Here is a 17,822-nt window from a genome sequence, read left to right as displayed (position 1 = left end):
GGTCTGTCCAGATGCTGCAGGATGAAGTGCAGTCCCATGTTGACTGCATCGTCCACAGACCTGTTTGCTCTGTAGGCAAACTGCAGGGGGTCCAGTAAGGGTCCAGTGATGTCCTTCAGATAAGCCAAAACCAGTCTTTCAAATGATTTCATGACCACAGACGTTAGAGCCACAGGTCTGTAGTCATTTAGTCCTGTAATTTTGGATTTCTTTGGCATGGGGATGATGGTGGAGCGTTTGAAGCATGAAGGGACTTCGCACAGCTCCAGTGATCTGTTGAAGATCTGTGTGAAGATGGGGGCCAGCTGGTCAGCACAGGTTTTTAGGCAGTCTGGTGACACACCGTCCGGGCCTGGTGCTTTCCTTCTTTTGTTCTTTCTGAAGACCTGGCACACGTCGTCTTCGCTGATCTGAATTGCAGGTGGGGGAGAGGGGGGTTGCTGGAGGTGTTAATGGTTGTGTGGAGAGGTGTTCAGTGCGGGTGTGGGGTGTTTTTTCAAACCTGCAGTAGAAGTCATTCAGATCATCTGCCAGTTGTTGATTCTCCAGAGTGCTGGGGGATGGTGTCTTGTAACTGATGATATCTTTCATACCTTTCCACACTGAAGCAGAATCACTGGAAGAGAATTTGTTCCTTAGCTTGCCAGAATAATTCCTCTTTGCCTCTTTGATCTCCTTTTCCAGTGTGTATTTGGCCTGTTTATACAAGACTTTATCCCCCGTAAGCATCTTCTTTGGCCTGACGGAGCTGTCTGAGTTTTGCAGTGAACCACGGTTTGTTGTTGTTGTAAGTTAGATGAGTCCTGGTAGGAATGCACATATCCTCACAGAAACTGATATAAGATGTTACAGTCTCTGTGAGCTCATCCAGATCGTTTGCAGCAGCTTCAACAGTCCAATCAGTGAGAAAGAAATAGGCTTGTAAAACCCACTCTGTTTCATTATTCCATCTTTTAACAGTTCTTAGTACAGGTTTAGCTGATTTGAGTTTCTGCCTGTAGGACGGTACAGGCAGAATGATTTTATTACATATGATTTCATTTATTAGCTTTTCTTTAACAAAAAAACTCTGAACTCCCTGCAGTTTCAACACAAGCCCCAGTTTGGAAAACCTTGACGTAATGTAATGTTTAATGCACTTCATGTCGTTAATCACACAGAATATATATTTTTTTCTATTTATATATAATTTTTTATCAATATGGTACAAGATTATCCTATTTAAATCAATGTGATAAACGAGTTGGGTCAAAAGTAATCCAAAAGTAATCAAAAAGTAGTCAGATTAGATTACCTAAAATGTGTAATGTAATGAATTACGTTCCTGACTACAATTTTGTCATGCAATTTGGAATCAGTAATGGACTATACTTTGTAAGTAATCTAGCACTGTTTACAGTTAGCATGTCAATACTTTAATAAATGCAACAATTCATAACAATAGAACAAAATCACATGCTAATGTATGTGATTATGTTCCATTGTTATAAATTGTTTCCCCAGAAACCTATAATCAATTGAACTGAATGTGTACAAAATACCTAAAACAAACTTACTTTTTAAATAAAATATTGCAAGATTGATTCTGGGTAAACAGCACAACCCAGAAAAATCTCTGGGCCTTAAAATATCCCAAATGCTTCTGGGCAGATCACATTGAGTTCAACTTCATTAATTGAAAGATATTCTGGCCGTGAGCCCAATAAAACAGTTGAGCCAACTATTATATTTGCATTTCTTGATTGCATTACTTGAAAGCAGAGCCACAGATGTTGCAATTGCCTCTTTTTGAAGTATTGTTGTAGCTTTTAGGTCTGCTTAAAAATAAAATGACTTTAATAACTGACTAATTTCTAACATTTAAGACTGAAAAAAATTAAAACTGCATATGTTATTCAGAATCGTTATTTTGATACTAATTCCTATAGCTAAAAAAAATTGTGTTATGAAAAAGCTAATGTTCTGTTATAAAAAAGTTATTTTTGAATGAACTTTTAGAATGTCCAATTTTTAAATGTTTTAAAAATGTTTTTCTTGGTTATTTGCAACCTGGCCTCTGTACCTTGTTGCACGTTTCGCCGCAGTTTCAAATAGAAATGTCCACTGAGTGGCGCTATTCTTCAAGTAATTGTGCGACAATTACGCTTTATTAATCACAACTCTGTAAATTTGTGTGAAAATGTGGAAACTGCAGTGATATGCACTTATTGGTACGCATTTCATGTCACGCTAAAAAGTGCACCCAGGTACGTAAATGCCATGAGACCAGGTAGGTTATTTGAGTGTTAAGGGAACACTGTTGGAATGTTACTTTTGAATGTTCTAAAACAGGCATCCTCAAATCTGGCCCTAATCAAACACACCTGAGCATGCTAATCAGAGTCTTCAAGATCATTAGAAAAGCACAGGTAGGTGAGTTTGATCAGGGTTGGAGCTAAACTCTGCAGCAGATTGGCCCTCCAGGGAAAGATTTGAGGAACCCTGTTCTAAAACAAGTAGTAACATTAAAAAAAGTTAGATGTTAATTTTACATTTTTAAGACTGAATTATTAGCTTTTTCCTCTCAGGATTTGTAACTTATGTAGACATACAATGAGCCAGAAGATATTTGGACACTTGACATGCATTTTATGAAGCACTATATATTTATATATAAAAATCTAATTATTAAACATTATAGATTTATATCCATGTGCAATTCTCAGAACGAGGTCTGAAAAATGCAAAATCTCCATCTGTACAACAACAATCATATTTTGATATGGGGATGCATGTTTGCGCTCATGGTTGGGAGGCTGGGAAAATTAGTCCAGATTTGCTTCATTTGCCAGCCTGTCAGTCACCTGCTCACTTTTGCCTGATTGAATGTGGCATCTGTTGATTGTGACTGATGCTTAATGTCTGGGCTGTTAGTGCTGCTTCAAGATTATTTGGGGCCGAGCGTTCGAAAGGCAGAGAAATTAAGCTTAATGTGAAAATCTATACTGGCCATGCCGGCATGTAGCCAAAGTATCAGAGAAATATCCGTACAACACGTGTTCACTAATGAATGCCGTCAAAATGGTTCTAATGTGGAAAAATTATAGAAACATGTGCACATCCAGTCTACACCACTAAACGTTACTTATTTAAGTTATCTTCTGGAATCATAGGTTCAATTAAAAATGTTTAAGATCTATGATTTTTAAATGACCTCAGAAAAAAATTCACCTCAGAATTTTATTACACAAAAAGTAAAAGTCTCTAAATGATTTGGCATAAAATAATAAATAATAATATATTGTCTATTCAACATAACACTACCTGAAGTAAATATCAATGCAAATATAAATACAGAATAGTTTTGAGGCCTAAAGTAGAGACGTTTTTGCTGATAACATTTGACCTGTAGGTGGCGCTGGTTTAAAACTTTGCACATCCACTAGAGAAGTCAAATGGTTTTGAAAACGATAAATCCAATGACTACAATTCATGAAGCTTGGTTTGAAGATCATTCAGGCCAATTTTGGAGAAGACTGAATAAACTTTGTAAGCGAAATAGCTAAATAAATAATAAATAAATAAATAAAGTGCAAGAATTGGTTAAAATTGATGGAAAGGTTTTTTTTTTTTTTTTTCACAAAACCTTAGGAATACAAAGAGAGAATATTTAGTTGAAACTAGAGGTTTTGACCAGTAGATGCCACCAAAATACTTTTGTTTGCTCTGGGCATTGCGACAAAAATGTGAAGCGAGTTAAATATCGATACCAAAATCATTCCTTATGTCTTTTGAAATTGGAGGAAAATATGTTGGAAAAAATAAGCGTGAGCCAAGGAACCAAAGTAAAAATATGTACATTTCTACAGCAATCGGTTCAATATCTGTTGGTACCACTAGAGAGTTTAAGAGACTAAACATAGCATTGTCACCAGGGATATTGAAATATAGTATGTTATCTCAGTGTTATTATTTACAACAAAGCCATTTTACTACCATTATTCCAACAAATTAAACTGATTGTGAAGGTGACCAGCTGGAGACACTCCACCTTCACATGCAGGAACGCCCACCGACACGACACGGTGTCTAGACACGTTCGGCCCCAGACAGTCATTCATGGTGCTTAGCCACAGAAACAAGTGCAGTGTGTTTGGTGAAGCCTCTCTCCTCCTGCCCACATGGCACAGAAGAGATGCCGCTCTGTGTGGCATAAAGACATTGGCAGCACCCCTCCTCACATTTCTCTACGCCTGCCATCGCATGCATATTACACCCTGTTTGAGTGTGTCTGTATGTGAGATTTTATAATGTGTAGGAAACCGTTTCCAAATCTTTCGTATTCCAAATTTCTATGGCATCTGAAGCATAAAAGTCTAATATAAATGCATTTGGCAAAAGTTGGGGGGGGGGGGGATTTTCAGTGGGATTAAAAATAATAATAATACTTTTTATTCAGCAAGGATGCATTAAATTGATTTAAGATTTATATGGAACAAAAACTTTCTATTCATCAAAGAATCCTGAAAAAACAAGTATCGCTGTTTCCACCAAAATATGAAGCAGCACGACTGTTTTCAACATTGATAATGATCAGAAATGTTTCTTGAGCAGCAAATCAGCATATTAGAATGATTTCTGAAGGACCATGTGACACTGAAGACTGGAGTAATGCTTAAAATTCAGCTTTGACATCACAGGAATGAATTATATGTTACAATATATTAGAAGTTATTATTAACAGTTATAGAGTATTTCACAATATTTCACAGTATTTCACAATTTTTTTCTTACATTAGTGACTAACATAGAAAAATCCTAAAATTTAGTGTTCATTTTGCATAGTTTGTGTACAGGTAATGTGCTGTATTATTTCAGATTAATTTATCAGATTAAATCCGTCAAATAATATTTCCTGATCATTAAAATAAACTTGCTATATCATGCTTCTCCATATATGCTAATGGCAACAAACTGCTTTAATGGAAAAATCAAACTTGGTGTGTGTTTGTGAACTTTAATTACCACCAGTGTAATTATGAAAGATTGAAGTTTTTTTCCCTGTTTCAGTTCTGGGAAAATCACTCCTGTAATTACTTTCGTGAGAAGGTCAAATCTCAATGACTGAAGGGAAGCGGCATAAGCCAACATTTTGCACGCTCCTGTGCTTTTTCATGCAGACGTGCAGCTGTGTTTAGACTTCTGATGGGTTAGGCTAAGCTAAGACTCAGCCAAAGATCAAGTGAAACTCTATGCTACACCTTTGTAGAGAGGTCAAACACATTTGGTTTGATTGCTTACTTCAAACCAGAGTTCGATTCCACCCATTTTAATCCACAGGTCTCTTATCATACTTTCAGGTTCAAACCACAAACCACTACACTATTCATAAAATGTATATGGAGATAAAAATAATTCCCCTGAACAGGAATACAATGAAGTAAATCGGTCAAAACGACCCAAAATAAAGCACAGTTTCTTCCCACAAGCTGTCAGACTGACGAATGACCATCTGACAACCTACAACTGGACTGTCCACCATCTCCCCTCATTATATTCTCCTTCAGACCCATCTTTACATTGCAGCTATACCCTGCATTTACTGTCAAAGAGTAGTTCAGCCAAAAAAAAGTATCTGTCTTTCTGAACCTGTAAGATGTTATTTTCCTGGGGGGCACAGAATTAGATTATGCTTTCTTTTTCATGGTTTGAAATAAAAATAATCTTGTCCTTCAGAATTTGCATATATATATATATATATATATAAAAATGGATCTTTAAGTTACTATAAATTATATTCTTATATGAAATACAGTGGGTACGGAAAGTATTCAGACCCCCTTAAATTTTTCACTCTTTGTTATATTGCAGCCATTTGCTAAAATCATTTAAGTTCATTTTTTTCCCCTCATTAATGTACACACAGCACCCCATATTGACAGAAAAACACAGAATTGTTGACATTTTTGCAGATTTATTAAAAAATAAAAACTGAAATATCACATGGTCCTAAGTATTCAGACCCTTTGCTCAGTATTTAGTAGAAGCACCCTTTTGATCTAATACAGCCATGAGTCTTTTTGGGAAAGATGCAACAAGTTTTTCACACATTTGGGGATCCTCTGCCATTCCTCCTTGCAGATCCTCTCCAGTTCTGTCAGGTTGGATGGTAAACGTTGGTGGACAGCCATTTTTAGGTCTCTCCAGAGATGCTCAATTGGGTTTAAGTCAGGGCTCTGGCTGGGCCATTCAAGAACAGTCACGGAGTTGTTGTGAAGCCACTCCTTCGTTATTTTAGCTGTGTGCTTAGGGTCATTGTCTTGTTGGAAGGTAAACCCTCGGCCCAGTCTGAGGTCCTGAGCACTCTGGAGAAGGTTTTCGTCCAGGATATCCCTGTACTTGGCCGCATTCATCTTTCCCTCGATTGCAACCAGTCGTCCTGTACCTGCAGCTGAAAAACACCCCCACAGCATGATGCTGCCACCACCATGCTTCACTGTTGGGACTGTATTGGACAGGTGATGAGCAGTGCCTGGTTTTCTCCAAACATACCGCTTAGAATTAAGGCCAAAAAGTTCTATCTTGGTCTCATCAGACCAGAGAATCTTATTTCTCACCATTTTGGAGTCCTTCAGGTGTTTTTTAGCAAACTCCATGCGGGCTTTCATGTGTCTTGCACTGAGGAGAGGCTTCCGTCGGGCCACTCTGTCATAAAGCCCCAACTGGTGGAGGGCTGCAGTGATGGTTGACTTTCTACAACTTTCTCCCATCTCCCGACTGCATCTCTGGAGCTCAGCCACAGTGATCTTTGGGTTCTTCTTTACCTCTCTCACCAAGGCTCTTCTCCCCCGATAGCTCAGTTTGGCCGGACGGCCAGCTCTAGGAAGGGTTCTGGTCGTCCCAAACATCTTCCATTTAAGGATTATGGAGGCCACTGTGCTCTTAGGAACCTTAAGTGCAGCAGAATTTTTTTTGTAACCTTGGCCAGATCTGTGCCTTGCCACAATTCTGTCTCTGAGCTCTTCAGGCAGTTCCTTTGACCTCATGATTCTCATTTGCTCTGACATGCACTGTGAGCTGTAAGGTCTTATATAGACAGGTGTGTGGCTTTCCTAATCAAGTCCAATCAGTATAATCAAACACAGCTGGACTCAAATGAAGGTGTAGAACCATCTCAAGGATGATCAGAAGAAATGGACAGCACCTGAGTTAAATATATGAGTGCCACAGCAAAAGGTCTGAATACTTAGGACCATGTGATATTTCAGTTTTTCTTTTTTAATAAATCTGCAAAAATGTCAACAATTCTGTGTTTTTCTGTCAATATGGGGTGCTGTGTGTACATTAATAAGGGGAAAAAAATTAACCTAAATGATTTTAGCAAATGGCTGGAATAGAGTGAAAAATTTAAGGGGGTCTGAATACTTTCCATACCCACTGTATATGTGGCAGGATACATGGGATCAGGAGGAGAAAGGAAGACATTTATACTGCATTCAGAAAGAAGTGATAGTTAATGATATTCTTCAAAACCTGTACAATGTTATTTTTCACAAAATTATATTATTATTTTTTATTTATTAAATGTATCATTATTAGTATTAATCATGTCCCTCAAAACTTTTAAGATGCTATTTCTTTAAGTGGAACACAATTATTATTAGCCTATTATTGTTATTATTAATTATACAACAGTATAGTTTATAGTAACCGTGACTTCAAGATCCATATAAACACATTTTTAAACTAAATTTATTAAAGGGGCCATGAACTGAGAAACCAAAATTCCCTTGATCGTTTCACATATAAGAGGTCATTGAACTATCAAAACATCCTGTAAGTTTCAGAACTCAAAACTTCCTAGTTAGTCTAAAAACAGCTTATATTGAAGGCAGTCTGCCAAAATGACACTCTTTGATGTAATAGTGTGGCTAAACACCGCCTCCACAGAAGAAGATCAACTCCTGCTTTAACATCGCTGCCTGTTAAGCCTCACCCACCGATTTGCGCCTAAGTGTTTGCTAGAGGGGCTAACGCGCAGGTCTACACAGAAGCCAAACGATAAAGATGCTCCGAAGACAAAAATATTCTGTGCAGTCAGTGCCAAGTTGTGAAAAAACAGTCTTCGCATTGCCTTCCTTCTAATCCCATCATTAGGAAAGAGTGAATGAACTTTTTTTTTTAATGAAGATCCAGACTGCATTAGCAAGAAGTCGGTCCTTTGTTCACTTCATTTTACCGTGGATTCATTTACAAAGAAGGCACAATTCAATGCAGGATTTTCAGAAATAGTGAAAATAAAAGATGATGCTGTGCCGAATATATTGGATCCGACAGTAATGTCCGTGAACAGTAATGAAAAGTGTGAGTAACTGTTTTATATTATGTGATCACTATTGCTTTGTCTCTTAAAAAGATCGTTTGATATGAGTATTTATGTATTTTTAGCCTAAAACACCACAGCATCCACCTGTGAAGGACATAGGCTGTCAAACACACAAGTGTTAGCCAATCACAGCAGTGGGCGTTTACTTTGAGTCTACAATCAGCCACGCCTATTCAAACAGAGTGTTCTGATGAGGGGGGTCAAAAACAGGACAGAAAATAGCCTATTACTTCTAAATTATGACATTGTTTATGTTAAAATCTTGATAATATGGACCCCAGAGAACACAAAATAAAAAAACAGAGGCAGTTCATGACCCATGAATCATGTCCTGTAAAACCTTTTTTTTTTCTCCACTTTTTCACATAGCAATTTTACATAGTGGCTGTAAAGCTAACCCTAAGGACAAAAAAATCTAAATAAATAAATAAATACATACATAGATACATATGTCCATTTATCCCTGACATTTTGTGGTAAAATGTACATTTTCGAGATACGACAAATTGTAGCATAATGTGTAGTATAATTTGAATAGACTATACATGACAAACACTAGCATCCAATACACCCTGAATAAGAGTAAACAAGAGATTTAGTCTGTTCGATCACAGGGGGCTGAGCACTTTTATCGTTGTTTTCCCTCAGCCCTTTGAGACAGGCTTGATGACTGTCAACAGCTCCTGCATGTGCCTTGCGCAGTAAACCCACCCAATTTGCACACCTTCTTTTCTCCTCTCATTGCTCTTCCTGTGAATTACTCGCGTGTCCCTCCGGAGCTGTCTGTTTCTGTCAAACACTCGCTCTCCCGCTCCCAGAGCTCCCAGAGCTCCCGCCTCCACGACGAGCAGCATGAAACTAGGAGATTTATCCTCAGACGTAAACACCAAAACGTGTATTTGCTCCTCTCTCTTGAGTGGAAAGACACCACATGCTGTAGATCGAGGGATTTATTTACTATTGTAAAAGTGTACTGACAGGAAGTTTGTGAACAGTTTTCCCTTTACCAATAGCTCACTATAGTTCTCAATTATTATCAAAGGGCACCTATTATGCCTCTTTTTACAAGATGTAATATTGGTCTTGGGTGTCCCTAGAATGTGTCTGTGAAGTTTCAGCTCAAAATACCCCACAGGTCATTTATTATAACAGCTAGAAAATGTCATTTTTGGGGCATGTCTAAAAAAGAGCAGTTTTGGTGTGTACCACTTTAAATGCAAATGAGCTTGCATATTCCCGCCCCGTCTCCAGAAGAGGGCGTAGCTTATACGTCTCTCAGTTTTGCATACAGCAATAAACAGCTGGTAGAAGCAACACGAATGAGAGCAAGCGAACCGTTGTTCAGCCGTACATATAGGAAGCCAAATGCAATGAACGTGGGACGAAACAGTGCAGTGTTACAGAGCTTGCGAACTAATCTCACAAGCGCGGCACTGATCAATTAAAATACATTGATAATGTACGCACACAAATGCGGTTAAATGCTAACTACTATAACTACATGACATTCACAAAGCATTCTGGAGTGAAATGACTTACGCAGACAAAAACGTATTGAAGACACTTTTGTACAAAAACATACACCTTTTTTTTTCTCACTTCCGCTGACTGTGGTACGCAGAAGACGTTCAGGAGGATGTCGTATGCGTCGCGAGCCTCTGAGATATACAGGAGCAAAGGAAACAAAGTTTCCTTACTTTAGCAAAGGAAAACCAGTCTCCTCTTGGCTTATGTCGAAATCCTCAGACTTTTTTCTTTATAAATCCTGGTTTTGGGCTTCTAATTCGTGACTGACGTTTTGTTTTGTTCTCTCTCGCAACGCCGACGTCCTACGTCATCCACCGGAACGCTTCCGCATACGACAGTCAACGAAAGTGAGAAAAAAGTGTTTATTACGTTTGAAGTATGAATATTTTTCTTACAAAAATGCATGGATTCGCTACAGGAGGCCTTTATTCACCCCCCGGAGCCATGTCAGGCACGTTTTTATTACAGATGCGTGCACTTTATTTCACATCTTCTGAACTGTTGACAAAAAACACCCGCTTACCCCCATTGAAAGGCTTTGAGGGGCCAGGACAATTTTTAATACAACTCCGACTGGATTCGTCTGAAAGAAGAAAGTCACATGCACCTAGGATGCTTTGAGGGTGAGTAAAACACAGGCTAATTTTCATTTTTGGATGAACTAACCCTTTACGGTAGATTTCGAGGCGTATTACTGTATTACCAAAAAAAAAAAAAAAAAATGAAGACTCTTATGTTTAGTCTTACATCCAAACACGGAGCACCAGGATTGCTTACGAGACATTGTTGGCGTTACAGAGAGCGTGGAGAAAATGGAGGACATTGTACAACCGCTGAGAGTGGAAATACGGTAATACAGGGCTGTCAATCAACCCCCGTGGGTGGGGCCTAAGCAGTGTGATGTCATATTGCTTAGAGAATCAAAACGACAGGCCTAGTGAGACTGATTTGATTTAATGAGGAATAAAAAATAAGGAGTGGGCTTTATCATTGTAGGGTGGTTGTGTTCACACACTGCCAACACACATTTATGTCCAAACACCATTCAAAAGTGGATTTTGCATAATAGGTGCCCTTTTACATTCATACCTAAATCAAATTATATTTTTACATTTAAACTAGTTTACAAAATATAAGGAAACACATTTCTGCTATAATTATTTTATACAGCTTTTCCGCCAAATCAAATGCACAGCCATGGGGAGCGATTCGTTCATTGTGTCATTTCGTCTGTAACGTGACAAATAAACGAATGACTCCGGAGGTGAACGAATCAATTCTGTCTCTCTTAATTAATCTTTGGCTGCATTATAATGGTTTCCTAATTCAGAATATGATCAGAGTTTGGCTATTGAGACAATAAAACTCCACTCAAATGTACAAAATCATTTCCTGCTGGTATTTGAGCAATGTTCACAAACAACAGTTAATTCAAGCACTCGCTGAGGTAGCCCTAATAATAAAACTGTTGAGCAAAATTGAGAATTTGATGAGTCTAACTTTTATGTTGCGCAGTTTACGGTGTGCCCTTATAAGTTTATGGCTTTGTAGAAAAATGAAATAAATGCAGAATGTTGCAGGTATCTGTGTTGTATATCAATCATAATAATAGCATATGAACATATGATCTTTATGTTACTCATAACTGATATCATATAACCTATTTTTCTTCCCGTAAGTGTGGACGCGGCCATTTGTAAATTTAATGGGTCTGGCTTCCGGTCTCATCCGCTATTTTTAGCTGTACAAAACAGCTTGTTTTGCTGCTTGAGATTGCAAATTGGTGTGTCTTACCATATTATTTTAATGTATTATCTTAATTATGAACACACTGGTTTGTAGTGTAAACAGTTTTACCGTTTACTGCCAGCTGTTATTCTTCTCGTTATTTCCCTATAGCGGATAATGAACCGAAGTCTCGCATATAGGCTTACTTCCGTGTTGAAGAAAAAGGTGGATATTTAAAAGTATATTGCCATTTAAAAATAACGTAAGTGTTGTTAACTACTTTTGATAACTTTAAAAGGTTATGAGTGTAGTTTAATTTAAAATTTAAATGTAATTTTAAACCAACCTTCAAGTTTTGGGCAGATGGAGGGAGCTGGAATCAAACAAAAGTTTGGACCATGAAATCAAACCAATTGTCAAAACAGCTTTACACATGAAATACCAATTCGTTGGACTTACAAGGTAAATTTTGCTTCAAACTAATAAAACAATAGGCCATCTGCAGCCGTTCCCTTCTCCTCTCGTCTCTGCTCCTGTGGAGAGGCTGGATCACTGTCCTGCTGTCCTGCCAAGACAGACTCCGGTGGATGCCAGCCTGAGACGGTGTGATTTCTGCCCATGAAGGCCTCACGCTAAGTGCTATGTAAGCTGTTGTGAGCCGCCCTCATCCTCTGGCACAGAGGAATCAGTTTCTGGGCTTCTGTGGAGCCACAGTGAGCGGGATCCATTTGCCAAGCCATTAAAGCATGAATGTGTACTAGAAGCAAGCCTTTAATTCTTCAAAGGACTCTGATACTGTTTCTTCTCTTAGTCTCGTATGATTGTCATTCATGCCCAGAAAGCTGTGAAGTGATGTGCTGTTAATTTGATTTGAGATGTTCCATGAATATTCAGTGCTCAAATAGAATCTGTATAATTTATGTCAGGATTTAGGTGTTAGAACAAAGACTGAAATCGTTTCGAATGTATGACCAAGGAAAACTCAAGAAAAATTGCTTTCATTAATTGAAATAAAGCTAAAATAAAATTAACCATAAACATTAGATAAAAATAAAAAATAAATGCATTTAATTTTATTTAATTTTATTAAAAATATATATTAGACATTTTGACTTGGCAAAAAGTTAGTAAATAAGTAATAAAATGACTAAAACCTAAATAAAAATAACTTGATGTGAAATAGAAATATTTAAAACCAACCAACCAAAAAAATACTAATACAAAAGAAAAAAGCACAATAATATTTCTAAAGCTAATTCAAAATACTAATAAATACTGTAAAAGTATATCAATATATTAATACTAAAATAACACTGGATTTTCCTCTGTCACGAATCCGGTCTATGAACTTCCGTTCACTCACCACCAGAGGTCACTCGCTCACCACATTGACTCTCACACCATACATCACACTGCACGCCTCACATCTGGTTAACCCTGTTACAGAATACTCGGCCACACGAGGATCCAGCAGCTTTTCTAACGGACCCTGGTCAGGTATGGACCCATTCAATCAGCTGCTTGACCTGCATCAAGGGAATCTATCCATTGAGGAGTACGTCACTCAGTTTTGTGCGTTTTCTGACAAGGTACCATTTGATGAGGTTATGTTAAAAGACATTTTTACTTTCGGACTAAGTGAGCCCGTAAAGTCATGATTACCTGAAGGAAAATTTTATGTTAGTTTAAGGGATTTTATGGACTATGCTTTGCTGTGTGCTGGCTCTTCGTTTACTGTGGGTGTCACGGAAGAGGAACACGACACGCATCTGTGCCTGAGATGGCGGACGCACCAGAATGCGCTCCTAAAATGGCGGACGCAACAATGTACCGTCACTTCTTCGTGAGCCAAGTCACGTCACAGTTAATAGTCGTGAGTCTCGCCACGTCTCAGCTGACCGTCCAGAGTCTCGCCACATCTCAGCTGACCGTCCAGAGTCTCGCCACGTCTCAGCTGACCGTCCATAGTCTCGCCACGTCTTCGCTGATCAGCCAGAATCTCGTCATGTCTCATCTAACCTTCCAGAACCTCTTCACGTCAGGTCTACCACCCCAGAGCCAAGTTGCGGTTGCGGTTGCGGTTGTTGTACTGCAACCCTCCACTGTCCTGTCAAGGGAAACTGTCAGCAAGCATCAGAGGTTGGCATCCAGTGTGGAGGATCCACCACTGGTGTCAGCACGCACTGCTGGTATCCCCAAACCAGCTCACTTTAACCCTCCTGTTCCTGCTCCAATTCCCCTGTCCGAAGTGCTTCCCCTGATGGGAATCGCTTTGTTGCGTTTGGGCTGCGTACACCACCGCAGAACTGCCCGAGGTGGCGGCACCCGCTGCAGCTTCTCCAGAGGTGGCGGCACACCCTGCAGAACCTCCAGAAGCGGCGGGGCTCGCCTCAGCCCCTTGTATGGTGGTGGTGCCCAGCAATGTTCTCTCAGCCTGTCGAGTTGCGGTCGAGAAGACCGTTACCGCTGTAGAACTTCCAGAGGTGGCGGCAACCGCTGCAGAACCTCCGGAGGTGTCAGTGGTATCCACTCACCAACTCTCGTCTTGCTCTGCCACGGCCACGGAGGCCGTCCATGATTCCTCATCTTGTCCTGTTTCAGCCAAGGAGGCCGTCTGCAAATCCTTGTCCTGACCTGTCGCAGCCAAAAGGGCCGTCCCTGAACTCTCGTCCTGCCCTGTCATGGCCACGGAGGCCACTTTTGAACATTTGCCCTGCTCTGAACCGGCCGAGGAGGCTATCTCTGAACTCTTGCCCTGTTCTGAACCAGCCATGGTGGCTGATTGTGAACTGTCTGTCCGTCTTGTCTCAAATAATGTGTCTAATCTCGAACTGTCTGTCTTGCCTGTCTCGGTCAAGGAATCTATCCCTGAACTGTCTGTCTTGAGGCCAGAAACTCTAAATGCACCCCATATCTGTCCTGTTAACCCTGTCATTGCCAAAGAAATCATTAATGAACAGTTTGTCTGAGTTTACTCCTGAGCTATCTGAGTTTGCCTGTTCAGTTGTCACTAACACTCTTGATTTAGAATTGTCCGTCAGTCCTGTTCCAACCAATGCATTTAGTTATGGACTGTCTGCCCGCTCAGTTGCCACCAGGGAAAATATTGATAGACTTCCCAAGTTCCCTGCCTCGATCCTTGGGTCTGTGCATGTTTTTTTTCTCTCTTTCTTGTGTCTCAGTTTTCCCTAGGTCCCAGTCCCTGCTGTGGGTTCCTGATCCGTCGTGGTGCTCTCCTGATCCGTCGTGCTATTTTTCTGCTCCGCCATGGAGGTCTTCTGCCATGTCTGCTCCGCACTGGTGGGCTCTTGCTCTGTCTGATCCGCCGTGGAGGTCTTCTAGCCTGTCTGCTCCACACTGGTGGGCTCTTGCTCTGTCTGCTCCGCCGTGGAGGTCTTCTACCCTGTCTGCTCCGCACTGGTGGGCTCTTGCCCTGTCTGCTCCGTCGTGGAGGTCTTCTGCCATGTCTGCTCCGCACTGGTGGGCTCTTGCTCTGTCTGATCCGCCGTGGAGGTCTTCTAGCCTGTCTGCTCCACACTGGTGGGCTCTTGCCCTGTCTGCTCCGTCGTGGAGGTCGTCGGCCCTGTCTGCTCCACCGTGGAGGTCGTCTTCCCTGCCTGCTCCGCTGTGGTGGTCTTCTGCTCCACCCTGTTGGGCTCCTGTCCCGTCTGCTCCGCCCTAGTGGGCTCTAGTCTCATCTGCTCCGCCTTGGTGTTCTGCTCTGCCGGCTTTACATACACCATACATCACACTGGACTGCATTTCCCATCATCCATTGCACTGATGACACATACACAGCTGATTACACTGATTGCACTTACACAGCTGAATGCTCTGATCACACAGCTATCACACAATCACACACCCTATATAAACCATGGACTTCCGTTCACAGTTTGCCGAGTATTGTTCTGCGTGTAGCACTCTCCAAAGTGTTAGCTGCCTTACCAAGCCATTCTGTGTTTATGTTTAGCTCTGTGTTTAGTTCTGCATATATCCCTCTCCTAGCGATAGCTGCTTTACCGAGCCATTATGTGTTTGTTTAGTTCCCTTATTGTCTAGCATTTATCGCTCCCCCAGTGATAGCTACTCTACAGAGCCTACTTAGTTGTCTTAGTCTTGTCTACTTAGTTGTCTTAGTCTTGCCTTGCCTGTTTCCTCGTGTTCTGATTTCTGCCGTTGTATCTTGGATTAACCCTTTGCCTGCTGTCTCGGACTCTGTTCGCCCCTGCCCGGATTATTGCTTGTGTATCTGGATTACCCCTCTCATATTGTTCGCCGATCAGAGACCACGCCCGTTCACTTGAGTACTCTTCTGCCTTGCCCTCTATATACCTGTTTGCCATTTGTGTGACCCTGCCTGTTATGACCATGTCTCTGACTAATAAAGCTTTGCAAATGGATCCGCACACCTCACATCTCGTTGACCCCGTTACATCCTCATAATATGATGCCATTTTAAAACTTTTATTTTACTTAAAAATGCCCCTTATTTGTAAAAATCTTTACTTAATATATTTTGTGCGCACATCAGGATTATGCATTTTAGATAATTTAGTAAATATAATTTAAAATATTACCTAACATTTCTTTATACCAGTTGTACTGTGTATAATGTGGGCAATTCATACTAAAAATGAAACTATTAAACATAAGAATTATTACAGCAAATACAGCCTATGAATTTCATTTTATTCTGCTTCCGGAAATTCAAATTACAAAAAACAAACAAGACTCAAATTCAATGCAATGATCATCTAAAGTTGTTAAAAGTTGTGACAGAAGATTCATGTTTTCAAAATTTGTTTTAGTTGTAGTGTGTGTCGAAGGGTTTGTGGTCTTGTTTCAATGCATGAGCTGTTTATCTTGGCATATAGCTATTTTAATGACAAACAGAGAACTCATTTTACACATCATCCCTCAAGCATCATGCCTCAGGTTGTCAATGAGCTCAACCCTTCCTTCATGCATCTCGGTCCAGTTTTACTGATGACATTCTGATTTATTTCTCTCACCACTGTTCACAGCACTCTCCATTAACACCGAATCAAACATTCATGAAGGAGAATTATTTCATAATGATAAATGTTGGTCAAAAACCAAGACAGGTCTATCAATCATTAGTTTCAAACAAAACATTATTTCAACCTTTGTTGTTGTTTTAGGATGGTAACCATTGTTCTTCTTTAATTTGTTTATTTAGAGTTCTGCAGAAACCCTAAAACAAATGTGAGTCTTGTAAGAGTTTAGTAACACTGGTTGTGCCGCAGTAAAGTTTTTGTTAGTGCACAAAAATCAGTGTTATGACCAACCTTGGAGACAAATTACAGACATCCTGCCAAAACATTTGTCAGATAAAAATCACAAAAGACTTTTATCTGAAGAAAAAAAATTCCAAACCAACTTTGATGTCATTTTGACAAAGCCAGGCTAGCCTAAAATGTTTTTTTTAAAAAAAGCCTTGAAGTTTGAAAGTTGTAAAGGTCATATGCAGCATAATACATGGCATTAAAAGGATAGTTCACCCAAAAATGAAAATTACCCCATGATTTATTCACTCTCAAGCCTTGACTTATCAGAATACAGTCCTGGCTCTTTCAAGCTTTATAATGGCAGTGAATGGGGTTTGAGATTTTGAAGCCCAAAAAAACTGCATCCATCCATCATACAAAAAAAGTGCTCCACATGGCTCCTGGGGGTTAAGAAAGGCCTTCTGAAGGGAAACGATGCATTTGTGTAAGAAAAATATCCATATTTAAAACATTATAAATGCGTACGCACGTTTATGAGAGAGTGGCATTCCAGCGGATGATGTAGAACGTTTGGTCATGAAGTACAAAGTGAGGATTTGTAAAGAAAAATGTTGGAGGATTTCGATATATAATCCAAGAGGACACTTGTTTTCCTTTGCTGTAAACAAAACTTGGTTCTTGTGAGACTAGAGTATTTTTATGCTTAAGCTGGCTGCACACTAGACGATTTTCAAATCTTAATTGATTTTAAAACCATGGGAGACCACAGACATGAAGACAGTTTCAACTGATTTTTAGCCTTATAATCCTCTGAACGCACACACTAGATGATTCGAGCAGACCACGAGACCACACACTTGTTGATTGTATAGGGACAATTTCACAGTGACACAACATCTCACGGTGAATCACGAGATCAAAGGTGACTAGAGAAGAAAAACAAATGGAGA

Source organism: Onychostoma macrolepis, chromosome 07 (genome assembly GCF_012432095.1).
Source record: "Onychostoma macrolepis isolate SWU-2019 chromosome 07, ASM1243209v1, whole genome shotgun sequence".
NCBI lineage: Eukaryota > Metazoa > Chordata > Actinopteri > Cypriniformes > Cyprinidae > Onychostoma > Onychostoma macrolepis.
This window is presented reverse-complemented; position numbering follows the sequence as displayed.